Consider the following 12,530-nt stretch of genomic DNA (forward strand, 5'->3'; position numbering starts at 1 on the left):
CAAGCTGGCCTTGTCACCATCTCTCTCTCTTTTCAAGTCGGCCAGCTGTGACGTGATCTTCCCGTTCTCTGCTAGGGCCTGGCCTAGGGACTTTTCTGTCTCCTGCCTTAGCTCTTGCTCCATCCCCGCTCGCTTCCGATAGTCCTCCACAAACTTCTCGGCCGCGAAAACTTCTTGGATGGACTGCAAAAAATGTCAGGAGGTTAAAAATGGTAAAGTGTCTACAAATGAGTCTAGAGTATAAGTGTAAGATGGAACTTACCAGAGCTAAACCCCTTTTTAACAAGAGGAATAGCTGCGGCTGGCCCATCTTCTCCAAGGTTTCCATGTCCTTGGGCAGCAGAAGAGGACGCTCCAACACCTCGGCTAAGTGGTGGGCGTGGCCTTGTTGGACTACCCTAATGCTGGAGTGGCAGGGAATTGGTGCGCCGTCTAGTCTCAAGTCAGGAGACCAGGTGGCTGGTGCTCGGCGCACCTCGGCCACGTCCCTAATCTCCCCGCTTTCGACTGAGCGGGCGCGCCCTTTGCCCTTGTCCAATTTCTGCTGCTGGGCCGGCGCGAGCTGTTTCATTTTCTTCTACTTTTCACCACTAGCCCCCTCGGCCTCCGCCTTCCTTTTCTTCTTTGGATCTTCGGCCGGAGGCTTGGGCTCGGTTGGAGGAGGAGGAGGTGGTGGTAAAGCCGGGGGAACTTGGGACCCCCTCGTTCCCTTCTTTGCCACTCGTGCGCCTCTCGCGGTCATAAGGCCCTTCAGCTCGTTCATCTCTTCTTCAAAGGAGCTGTCGTCTGGACGCGCTATCACTAGACCCACGATCCTAGAGGCCTCGGCTGCTTCTTCTTCCTCAGCGAAAAGAACAACGAACGGGCTTCTGCGAGGTCGTGGGGTGTCCTCGAACTGAAACTGTTCTATCTCCTCGTCCAACGTGTTCAAAGAAGACACTTGCTCCTCTGGGACAGCAATTGCCTAAGAGTGCACGGTGAGGGGGATTGCCGCTATGGGCTGTGAGTACAATACGGTGTGAGGGGCGTCAGGAATGTCGTGGTCGGCCAAGAAGTGGGGTCGGGCTACGTGGATTCTCCTACGCCTTCAGTCACCCGAAATTATTGCGTTTTCGATTTCCTGGAAGTCCGAAGAGATAGGGTCGTACCCTAGTATCAAATGAGCCGCCCTAACTTGTAAGTCTTCGCTGACGAACACCTTAGAGCGTAGCACTCGATTAAAGTCTGCAACGTTGCAGTGGCTTAAACATGGGCGCACGAGTTGCTTATCTGCAAGAAAGACATCAAAATAAACAAACACAGTCAGATTCGTAGGATATGCAATAAATTGAAGTTAGACGCTCAAGTAAATGCAAATGCACATTTATAGACGTTAGAGGGAGTTGTGAGGTGGGAAGTTAAATCCTAAGGTGTCGCACCTAGATCTCCTCACTCAACTGGGTAGTGGGGGCTGTCGTGCCAGTTGCCAGAGACGATGAGGTAGTCATCCTTCATGCCTTTATTAGACTTGGGCAAACAGGAGATTAGCCTAACTACGCTAGAACGGGATTTGATGTAATAACCTACATTGGTAAGTTTATGGCACTCGTACATGAAAACAACGTCGTGCTAGGTAAGGTTGAGATCCATCTGCTCGTTTAGAGCGTCGACGCTACCCAAAACTCTAAAAACGTTGGGAGCGCATTGATCGGGACACAACCGGTGGTTGCGGAGGTACTCCCTGGTTACGGGTTTCATTGGGAGGGTCATCCCACCTTCTACGAAGGCGACCATTGGGATGATGACCTCTCTGGTTTTCCTAGAGCCGGCCACGGCTTCCGCCGGGCAGTATTTTAAACCTACGTCGTTGGGAATGCGATACTTGGCCCTAAAACCTTCCATCCCAGCGACGGTATCTACTAGACACTTGAACTTTCCCATCAGAAAGAAACGAAAGACTAAGTTCTAAGAGGGGGAACAGTTAGAAGGGGAGCCGAGGACAGGATCCGAGGAGAAAGGGTTAAGGAAAAAGAATAAGAACTTACAAATTTCAAGTTGTGTGAATTTCCACGGATTTCTGCAGACAAAAGGTGATTACTGATGTTTTGATGGGATTAGCCTCTGAGTAAATAAATGAGAGCGCAGGTTCCCGAAGCGTCACGACGTGCGGGAAGCGGCCTCGAAATTGCATTTGTCCCGCCCAAATTTTCATGGAGTAACGAGGGCCGTTGGATGCTCATCTCACCGTTGAACGTGGGGGACAAGGTGTAACTTACGGTAATAAATGCGCGTGTTTTTGAAAATAAAACCGCCAAGTGGCATCCTCTGGAAAGTGAAACGGTCTTCACACGCGCGGTTATTTACAAAATGTGTGGGGAAAGTTCTCATTGGATCAAAACCCTATTTTTCTCCTCGGACGCTGAAAAATAGAGTTTTGAGGGGCTATTGTGGGGAGTAAAAGGACCCAAGTGGGCATATGGGCCTTTGGGCTGTAGCAAGGAGGGCCGACTTGCTCTTGAGCTAAGAATTTGTTAGTACTGCGAATCGGCCCATACGCCGAGGATCCGAGGACACACCCGAGGGTAAGTTTCTCCTCGGATAGACCAGGAGAACTAGGAGCTTCATTATGAAGGTCAAGGCAATATTCTGGAAAGACTGTTGGTTAAAAGGGGGGAAACCCTGAACCTTCGAGGTACACCGGTGTTAGAAAGATACTAAAAGCAAAGGCTGCCACCTCCACATTAAAGACTCTGCACCTACCTCTCTGGCCGCATTAATGGGGAAGTGACCCCTGAACAGTAGAACTGAAACTTCTGGTCACTATTCAAAGGCACTAACAAAAGAAATATCTAGGAGGGAGTGGGTTGGAACAACACGTGGATAAAGCATCAGGAAAAGAAGTATTTTAAGGGGGTTGAACGCCAAAGAGTGGGGGGGGGTCTGTAACAAAGAAAGAAATTAAGAATTGTAACCTTTGAGAAAGAAAGAGAAATAATACAGAAGTAGTCCTCGGCTCACGTCCGAGGAGGTCTATTTGCAATTATCATTTATTATTTACAAGTGTTTGTAACTTTTAGCCTGTTATCAAGTTCTCAGTACTTCTAATCTAGATTTCAAGCCCACACTCTACAAATTTCATTGTTTAAGGCTCATTGGGCCTGAGCCCGTGATTGTCTTTGGGTCCAGGTGCAATTGTGCACTTACAGTACTAACCTACCATTTGCTCAAGGGCAGATTTCCAAAATTATCTTATTTCATAATTAAAATTTATTGTTTTAAATTTTTTTAATTAAAGTGTATTTTAAAATATTAAATGTGAATTTTGCTTATAACTTTTGCCTTTTAATGGGTTATGGAGGGATTCACCATTACAAGTTTATGTTTTTTTTTTTTTTCCCGGTCCCTAAACTTTCTCCTTACATATATTGTAATTTTTTTTAGAAGGCATCATAAATTATGTTAAAGTCACATTTTAAGTATAAATTATATATGTATATGTATGCAGTGGTGGAGCTAGAAAATTTATATATATATATATATAATTAAATTCAAAGAATGACCTATATATGTTTATATACACATAAACTATGTTTGTAACATGGTTTAACATATGTTATTTTTTTTCCAAAAAATAAACATATGTTATTTTCTTACATTTAACATAGTATTTACATCAAGTATATAAATCATTAATAAAAATTAATTTACCAAGTAATGTGTTAAATTAAATGAACATACAATAGGATAATAATAAAATAAATAAATAATTACACAATAAAAACATTTAAAAAAAACATGTTATAGTTTTTTTTTTTTTTGAAATACTTGTTAAATTGTCACGACACAATACATCAAGCTACTATCCAATACAAACTGCGACAAAACAATTATCTAAATAAATTCAATACGAATATATTAGTGGGAAATAAAAAATACATAAGAACATTCATTATGTAATAATTCTTGAGAAAAATAGTAAAAAACATACAAAATGAAATCATTATAGACAAATGATTAAATAAAATGGGTGGAGTTGGAGTTTGACTCATTTCACTCTCTTCAGCAGCTTGTGTTTCTGGATTAATTTCAACGTCTCCTTCTGGCCCTCCTTATCAAGTTTCAATATTTTCAACAAAGAAGACGACGATGATGAAGAAAAGTAGTGTAAAAAGAATATAGCACCCCAGCAATAGACTCTCATTGTTTTCCAAACAATCATTTAGGTCAACTTAAAGGTTGCAAATCAGCACGAAAGAACTGCTAAGAATTGATACTAACCCTAAACCTGTTCCCCGATAACCAGGAGAGAGATTTTACAACAAAAGTGTTAGGATGGTTCCTAGGGAACCCGTGAAGGTGTAGATGTGCATTGAAAAGAGTAATATTTTTGAGGGCTTGAGACTAGGGGAAGAAATTATTAGTGCAGTTCCAAGTTCAATGCTGAGTAGGCAGAGTGTTCATGCAAGAAGTTTCTTTATATGAAAGAATCTAAAAAAGAAAAAGCTTAAAATTGATCCTATCAGGGCAATAGGAGCTGATATTATTGAAAAAATTGGAATGCTTTTTGGGCCCACTCTCGCCACCATCTTGATACCAGTTGCATATGGCATTATCTACACGATGAGGGCTAACCAAACTAACTTTCTGAATGCAGCTTTGGTAAGACTTCCAAAGCATGATTCCTGTACTCCATGAAACGCCAACTTCTTAGTTCACCCAAGATTTGTAAAAAGGATACACCACTCAACTCCGCTCCACTTCCCTTATTTAATACCCCTTAGGTAGGTTACATATTACGAATATGATAAAAATTAGCTTACATAAAAACCTTTTCCTTGATTTTTTGGATGATGTGAAACATCATCCACACCATGGCAAGTATTATATCATGGATCAAAATTGCTGTTATTAGGGTTATTAGAAGATACAAAGGCCATAAAACTAGTCCATAAGTGGTATGGTAAACTCCTTCAGGCATAATATGGTAAAGACAACCAGCGTATGCCAACAATAACGTGAGGAGGCTCACTGATAAGCCTAAGGACAATTATGTTAGGCAAACTCTGTTGTTCAAAGGAAGGCCACTAATCAGTAAGAAGACAACTACAAGAGAAAAGGTGAAGTATACGCAGAAGAAGACATAACATACTAATACCCTTCTCCGTCGTAATCTTCCATTACCACCTTTCCAGTGACCAGGGGCGACGCCACGTTCATGTCAGGGTGTTCCTAAGAACACCCTGACCTGAAATTTTTTTTATATATATAATAATTAAATTTTTTTTATTTTTTTACCCTCTAAAAAAAATCAGGAACACCCTCAATCAAAATTAGGAACACCCTCAAATAAGAAAAGAAAAATTATTTGTTCTACTTTCAAGCAAAAAAAAAAAAAAAAGCCCAAAAAAAAATTGGAACTAAAATCTAAAAAAAAAAAAAAAAATTGTAATAGGCAAGCTCACCAAGAAAAAAAGCCTAATATACTAAAAACAAAAACCCACAGATTCTCAAAAAAAAAAAAAAAAACTGATCGGTACAAGATTGATCGATGCAAGCCCAACAAAAAGCAATCCCATGGATTCTCAACAAATATAATAATAATAAAAATTTTATAAACTTAATACGTATACCCATTACCCATAACCCAATTCCTAACCTAATAAGAACCTCACGTCCTAACTTGAGTCACTTCTTAGCAGCAGCAGCAGCTGCTCGACATCAGCAAGGCAGCAATTCCCAAAAAAAAAAAAAAAAAAGACTCAGCAAGGCAGCAACAGCAACACTGAACACCTAGAGCAGCTTTGCGACGGCGAGATCAGAGATTGACTTGGCCCAGATCAGAGATTGCGAGATCGGCAATGGCAAAAGCGAAGTGAGATCGGCGACGGCAAAAGCGAGATCGGGAAATAAGAACCTCAGCCTTCAACGTGCCACGGTGGCGCCGCTCCTGATCTTAGGCGACATCAAGGTATTTACTTCTCTCTCCTTTTCCCTATCTTATCTCTGTTCTGACTCTCTCTCTCTCTCTCTCTCTCTCTCTCTCTCTCTCTCTTTTTATTTTTTCTCTATCTCATACTCAATACTTTCTGACTTGTGTTGTGAGTCTTGTGTAAATTGCTTAGACTTATCTTTTGACAATATATATTGCTTAGCTTTTGTCTTTTTGTGAAAGTGTATGTAAATATAAAAATATGTAATTGTGTTGAAATTGTTGATCAACTCTTGTCTTTTAGTGTGGGGTGGATAGGGTCATGGCATTGAATTGGGATAGTGGTCTGTGGTCCCTTAAAAGTAAGTGAATACACATTATAAAAGACAAAAAAAAAAAAAAAAACCCCCTATGTTAAGCAGTTTTGCAGTGGGTTGATATCCATATATACACCCTTATTGTACTATTTTTGGTTGTTATTTTTCATTATTTAATTACATTTTTATGTTTTAATATTCTAAAACAGTAATTGTTATGTAATAACTAAATGATCTGAGTGTCAAAAAAGAAAAACTAAATGATTTGTTTTATTTGAGGTTTACTTATTTGGATCAATAATTTTATGTTGTATAAGAAAATATAAATATATATTAACCACGAAACACCCTAAAACGGTACATCAAAAGAGATTGGTTCCGAAATATTCCGTTCCACTAAACAAACCGAAATAGGGTCCAAAACAGTATTCATAACATTGCTTTCAAGCAAAAAGAAAAAGCTAAAAAAAAAATTGAACGAAAATCTAAAAAAGAAAAAATTGTAACAGAGAATTTGAAGAAAAAAAAAATTATAACAGAGCAAGCCCACCCAAGAACATCCTGAGAAAAATTCCTAGAGTCGCCATTGCCGGTGACACATGCATTTTTACTACAAATTGATCCCTCAATGGTGTTCACTTGCCAAATTCCTCCAGGAGGGCTTATGGCCGGCTGAAAAGAAACGGTTAAACTAGTCCATAATGCTTTTTATTAATTTTGTTTATATATATTTAGCTTGGCCCACCCTCAAGAAATTGTTTTTGGCTCCACCACTGCACAAACATATACATATACAATTTATACTTAAAATGTCTTTAACATAATTTATGACGTCTCATATATATATGTAAACATAATTTATGATACATGCAAGGAGAAAGTTTAGGGACATAACAAAATTTAGTAACATATTCAAAACACCCTTATTTTTTAGTTGTAATGGATACAATATAAATTTTTTTAATGCTATATAATTTTAGTTTGACCCATGGTAAATTGACACCTCACTTATTGTGAAAATATTATGACATTTTGTCATGTTCCCTAGAAAAAACAAGTTCATATGGTCATACTTGGTAGCTGGAAGTCATGGATGTTGAGGTTGCTAATAAAGTGAGGAGCCAAATATACTATACCATAAATAGATATTGTCCCTTCACCCTGAAAGAGAGTATAATAACCCCTCTCTACCCTTTACGGTAAAAATTAGCTTACATAAAAACCTTTTCCTTAATTTTTTGAACGATGTGAAACATCGTCCACATCGTGGCACGTATTATATCGTGGATCAAAATTACTGTTATTAGGGTTATTTGAAAATACAGATGGCATAAAACTAGTCCATGAGTGGTATGGTAAACTCCTTCAAGCATAACATGGTAAAGGAAATCGGCATACACCAACTATAACGTGAGGAGGCTTACTGATAAGCCTAAGGACAATATTGTTAGGCAAACCCTATTGAACAAAGGAAGGCCACTAATCAGTAAGAAGACAACCGATACGGAGGGCGCGAAATATATGCAGAAGAACGACATAGCATAAGAGAATCCTTCTCCATTGTAATCCGACATTGCCGCTTTTCCGTTGTCACAAGTATTTTTGTTGCAGATCGGTCCCTCTATGGTGATCGCTTGCCAAATTCTCTAGGGAGGGCTTATAGTCGACTGAAACGAAACTGTTAAACTAAGCCATATAATCGTCTCCTCACCATGAAAGAGAGTATAGTAACCACTTTTTATGCTCTACAGTAAATAATGGTTAAATAGAACACCCATAATATCATTGTAATTTATTTTTGGTTGTCTGTTAACAAACTCCTACTAATCAACTCTAAAATCTCTCCATAACTGTGTTTTCAATTTTGGTTGTTGTTTTATTTTTAACATTAACTCAAATCGGTTTTATATAATTCAAGACAAATATTGTCTTTCATTAAGTCATGTTTAATTATTTTGTATACTATTTTAATCATAATATTTTCTAATATTTGAAAATAATTTTTTATTGTTAAAATGGAGGATATTATTCCCTTTTTAAATTGATTTTTCCTTCATGGCCTAACATATATTAACATTTTTTTTCTTCTTATTTTTTGAATTTTCTTCAACTAAATAGTGTTGCAGTGATGTTATGATAAAAAAGTAAAAAAATATAAGGGGTAATTACACTCCCCTCACTTAAGATTTGGGAGAATGACACTCCACCCCAAAGTTGAAAGAAAAAAAAAATACTCTCCTCCTTTGAGGTTTGAAAAAATTAACACTTCCCTATTTTATTTATATTAGTAATGAAATATTCTAAATTTTTATAAAAATCTCTTGACAAAAGTTTAACCTTGATTAGTAAAAAAATAACTAATAAATTTAGAATAAAAATGGAAAATTTATCAAGTATCAAAACACTTGCTCCACTTTCAAGAAATCCTTTTTGCTCCACCTCTTTATAAACATATACATATACATGTACATATATAATTTATACTTAAAATATGTCTTTATTACAATTTATGATGTCTTCTATAAAAAAAAAAAATTACAATACATGTAGGAGAAATTTTAGGTACACAACAAAATTTTAGTAAAATTTTCAAAACACCCTTATTTTTTTTTTTTGATACAAGATAGAATTTTTATTCTAGCCTAATCTTAGTGTATATGTGTGTGAAATTTTCTCTTGGAGACTTGAACCCCGACCCTTGCCCCCCACAACTCACAAATATTTATACTTGTAGAGTGACCACCGCACCAAGGGGAATTGGTGGTAAAACACCCTTATTTTTGAGTTGTGATGGGTACATTATAATTTTTTTTTTTAAAAATTTATATCTTTTTATTTTGACCAATGGTAAATTGACACAACACTTATTGTAATAACAAATCTCTCCATAACCCATTGAAAAAGTTTAAAAAAGAAGCAAAATCCACACCAAATATTTTAAAATACACTTTAATAAAAAATTTTAGTTATGAAATAACATAATTTTTGAAACATTCCCTTAAGCAATTGGCAAGTTAGTGCTTAGTACACAACATTTTAAATATTAATTTAACAAATTTTGGTCAATTGGTTGTTGGGGAAAAATTGTATTTTCCCTTCAAGTTTGGAGTGGGAGGTGAGTATAATTACCGAAAAAATTTATATTTTTATCTTCAAGACTTCAACACAAATAAACTATAATGGACATTGTGGGGACAAAAGGCCCAAGATACGTTTTTGGGCCATGGGCTTAGCCGAGGACGTTTGATTGTCTGAGGACGGATTAATGGTAATAACGATATCAAATTTACAGCCCCGGAAGAAAATGTGGCAGATGAGGTGAATGTAAATAATCCGAGGAAAACTACCTTCTCGACTGGTACAACAAGGATTAAGTAGTACGTCATGTTAACTAGAATGATATTTTAGAAGGTCTTGGGGATGAAGATATGTTGAAAAAAGGGGCACAGAGAGCAGGGGGGAAAAGAAAAAGATCTTAGAGAAAGCTGCTACCATCGCATTGAATGCTCTGTGCCAAAGTCTTTGGCCGCATTTATGAGGAAGTGATACATGAACAGTGATTTTCAGCCTTACAGCTATTATCTAGGGACTTCCAAAAGTGTCGGATGGGACAAGTATCCAGGGGAGCAATCTGAATCTAGAGGACGAGAGAATGGACTATAAGAAGAGGAGGGGTCCTGTAGAGTGGAGTGGAGGGGAGAGTATTTGTAAAGAATCTTTAAAGTAAGAAGAAATATAAACATTCGGTTCTCGGCTTAAGTCCGATAATAAATTTCATTTTATAAACTTGTTCATCTATATGGTTTTGTGATCTTGGGTCATTGCCATGACCATTCAAACTCATTAGAATCAAGATTTCTAGCCTACATTCTACAAATTCATTGTATCGGGCTCTTTGGGCCTACGTCCTCCTTTTTGTTGGGCCAGGGCACCAAATTGTGACCTAATAGACATAATAGTAAAATTATGTGTATATTTTTTTTTGGGGTAGAATATTTCATTTCATTTTACTTATTTCCTTTTCTTTATGAACTCCTAAACAAGCTTGAGGTAGATTCTTGTGACTCGTTGATATTGGAGGAGAACCTAAGTTCAAATCCCCTTCCCCGCTAGTAAGGGAAAAAACCCCTCTCATATACAGGAAAAAGATTACAGCTCCCCTTTCATTTCTAATTTATCTTTTTTATTCCATCATGAGGGCTTTAATCAGCATTAAATATGCTTGCGTTCCCTTGTACAAATGGATACCTCAAATTCACTTGAAAGAACTAGATAAAAATGTAATGCACGATGAATGGAGTTTCAGTCTAATGGGTGGAAAATCAACTTCTAATTGCAAGATAGAGCCTAGGTGGGTTGGATTGGGTAGTGAGCAAGGTCATCAAAATTAGGATTCTACGTAATATCGTTGCAGGTAGGTGAGATCGTAGATCGTAAGATCGGATTGTGAATTATAAGATCCTACATATTTTCAAATTTAAAGCAAAAAACACATTGATAATGACTTTTTATGTTGAATAATCAAGTAAATTATTAATTAATCCATAGAAAAACTAAGATTTGCATCATATGATGTAATTTGCATGTCATATATCGCTAGGTTTACACTAACGTAACAATTATATTTAAGTTTTGACTCAATGTATCTAAAATGTTCAATAAATGTTTAATTAGTAACCAAATACTAAAATATTTACCAAAATATATGGAAAATATTTTCCAAGTTCTAAGTTCTAAGTTTGAAATCCAAAATAAGTTAGCAAATGGAAACTAGCTAACTACAATACGAAATCCAAATTCAAGATGACTATTAAGATGAAGTGAACATTTAATTATTCTCATTCTAAGGTTCTTATAACTACCATCCTAAATTCCTAATCATCATCATTCATTTCATCATCTATGTAGACATTATATATAGTAGAGTTGCAAAAGACATCAAGATACAATTTCATATTCAACTATTCAAGTTATACCACTTAGCAACAATTAAAGTGCATGCTTAAAAAAATTAATCAATCAATATACAAATACAAGCATAACTAATAAAATTATATATAAAAAAATATTTTGGTAATATTGTAACACAAATTAGTATATTGATCAAACAAATTTGACAACATTATAGCTTAAAAAGCAGCAAAACCAACATCAAATTCTTCATTTAGAAATGATGAAGCATTTCTTCATTTTGATTACAAGTGAACTAGAAACTAAAAAACATTTACTTAGGTTATCATAATTTTATATATATAAATATATATATATATATAAAAAGTCATACCATCACAATGTGAAAAAATAAAAACCCTTAAAGCTTCATCAAAACAAAAAAATTATTCCATAAAAAAAAAAACAAAAAATTTATGTTTTTGGTAGGATTGGTAGGATCGGTAGAATTCCATACGATCCTATACAATCTTACATGATCCTACATACGATCCTACTATTTTTACGATCCTAGTGCGATCTTAAATGTTTTGATGAGGTGAGATCATAAAATTGTGCAATCCTACAATCCAGATTGCGATTTTGACAACCATGGTAGTGAGCACCATTAGGCAAGGGCATCCTAACTCATAATATTGGCTCAGATCACTTTTGTCCCCAAACATTTAACATGAATAATAGTACAAAATAGCTATCTACATCCTGTACATTTCATTTCCAAATGCTCAACAAAGGCTGCCATATTGAATCAAGCATGAGAATTGTAGGAAAGAAAACTATTCAAGAACAATCGAATAATAGGACATGATCATTTACAGTGCACAACCATTATCTAAATGCCATCCTTGCTTTCCTAGATGACAAGCTACAATGCTGAGACATACACCTGCTCATAATCTGGAAATTCATCTCAACCAAATGGCTTGTCACACCTTTTAGTTTGTTAAACTTGGAAAATGATTGCCGTCATAGTTCTCTATTAGTCATGTCACAAGGTACAATGAACCTTACCTCACTCGCAATGAATCAAAAGTTGAATAAAGTTAATATTTACTATTTATTAAATACAAAAAAAAAAAAAGAGAATGAGAGAAAAATATAAATCTATTACGTTTGCTTCAAAATAATCAAAGGCCCCTCTACTAACTAAAAGACAATAATCCGTTAACTTAGAATTATTATCAATTTGAATGATACTGACCTTGAAAAAGTTCACACTGTTGTGGTTGGCAAGGTAATATCTTGTCATTTGGAGTTATATGCTCACAACTCTCAATCATAGTTCTTCTTGATATAGAGCGAACAAAGTAAGATGGAAAAATTTCGTTGAAATGTCCGGACTATTACGGGTGACA

This window comes from Castanea sativa, chromosome 5 (assembly GCF_040712315.1).
Source record: "Castanea sativa cultivar Marrone di Chiusa Pesio chromosome 5, ASM4071231v1".
Lineage (NCBI taxonomy): Eukaryota > Viridiplantae > Streptophyta > Magnoliopsida > Fagales > Fagaceae > Castanea > Castanea sativa.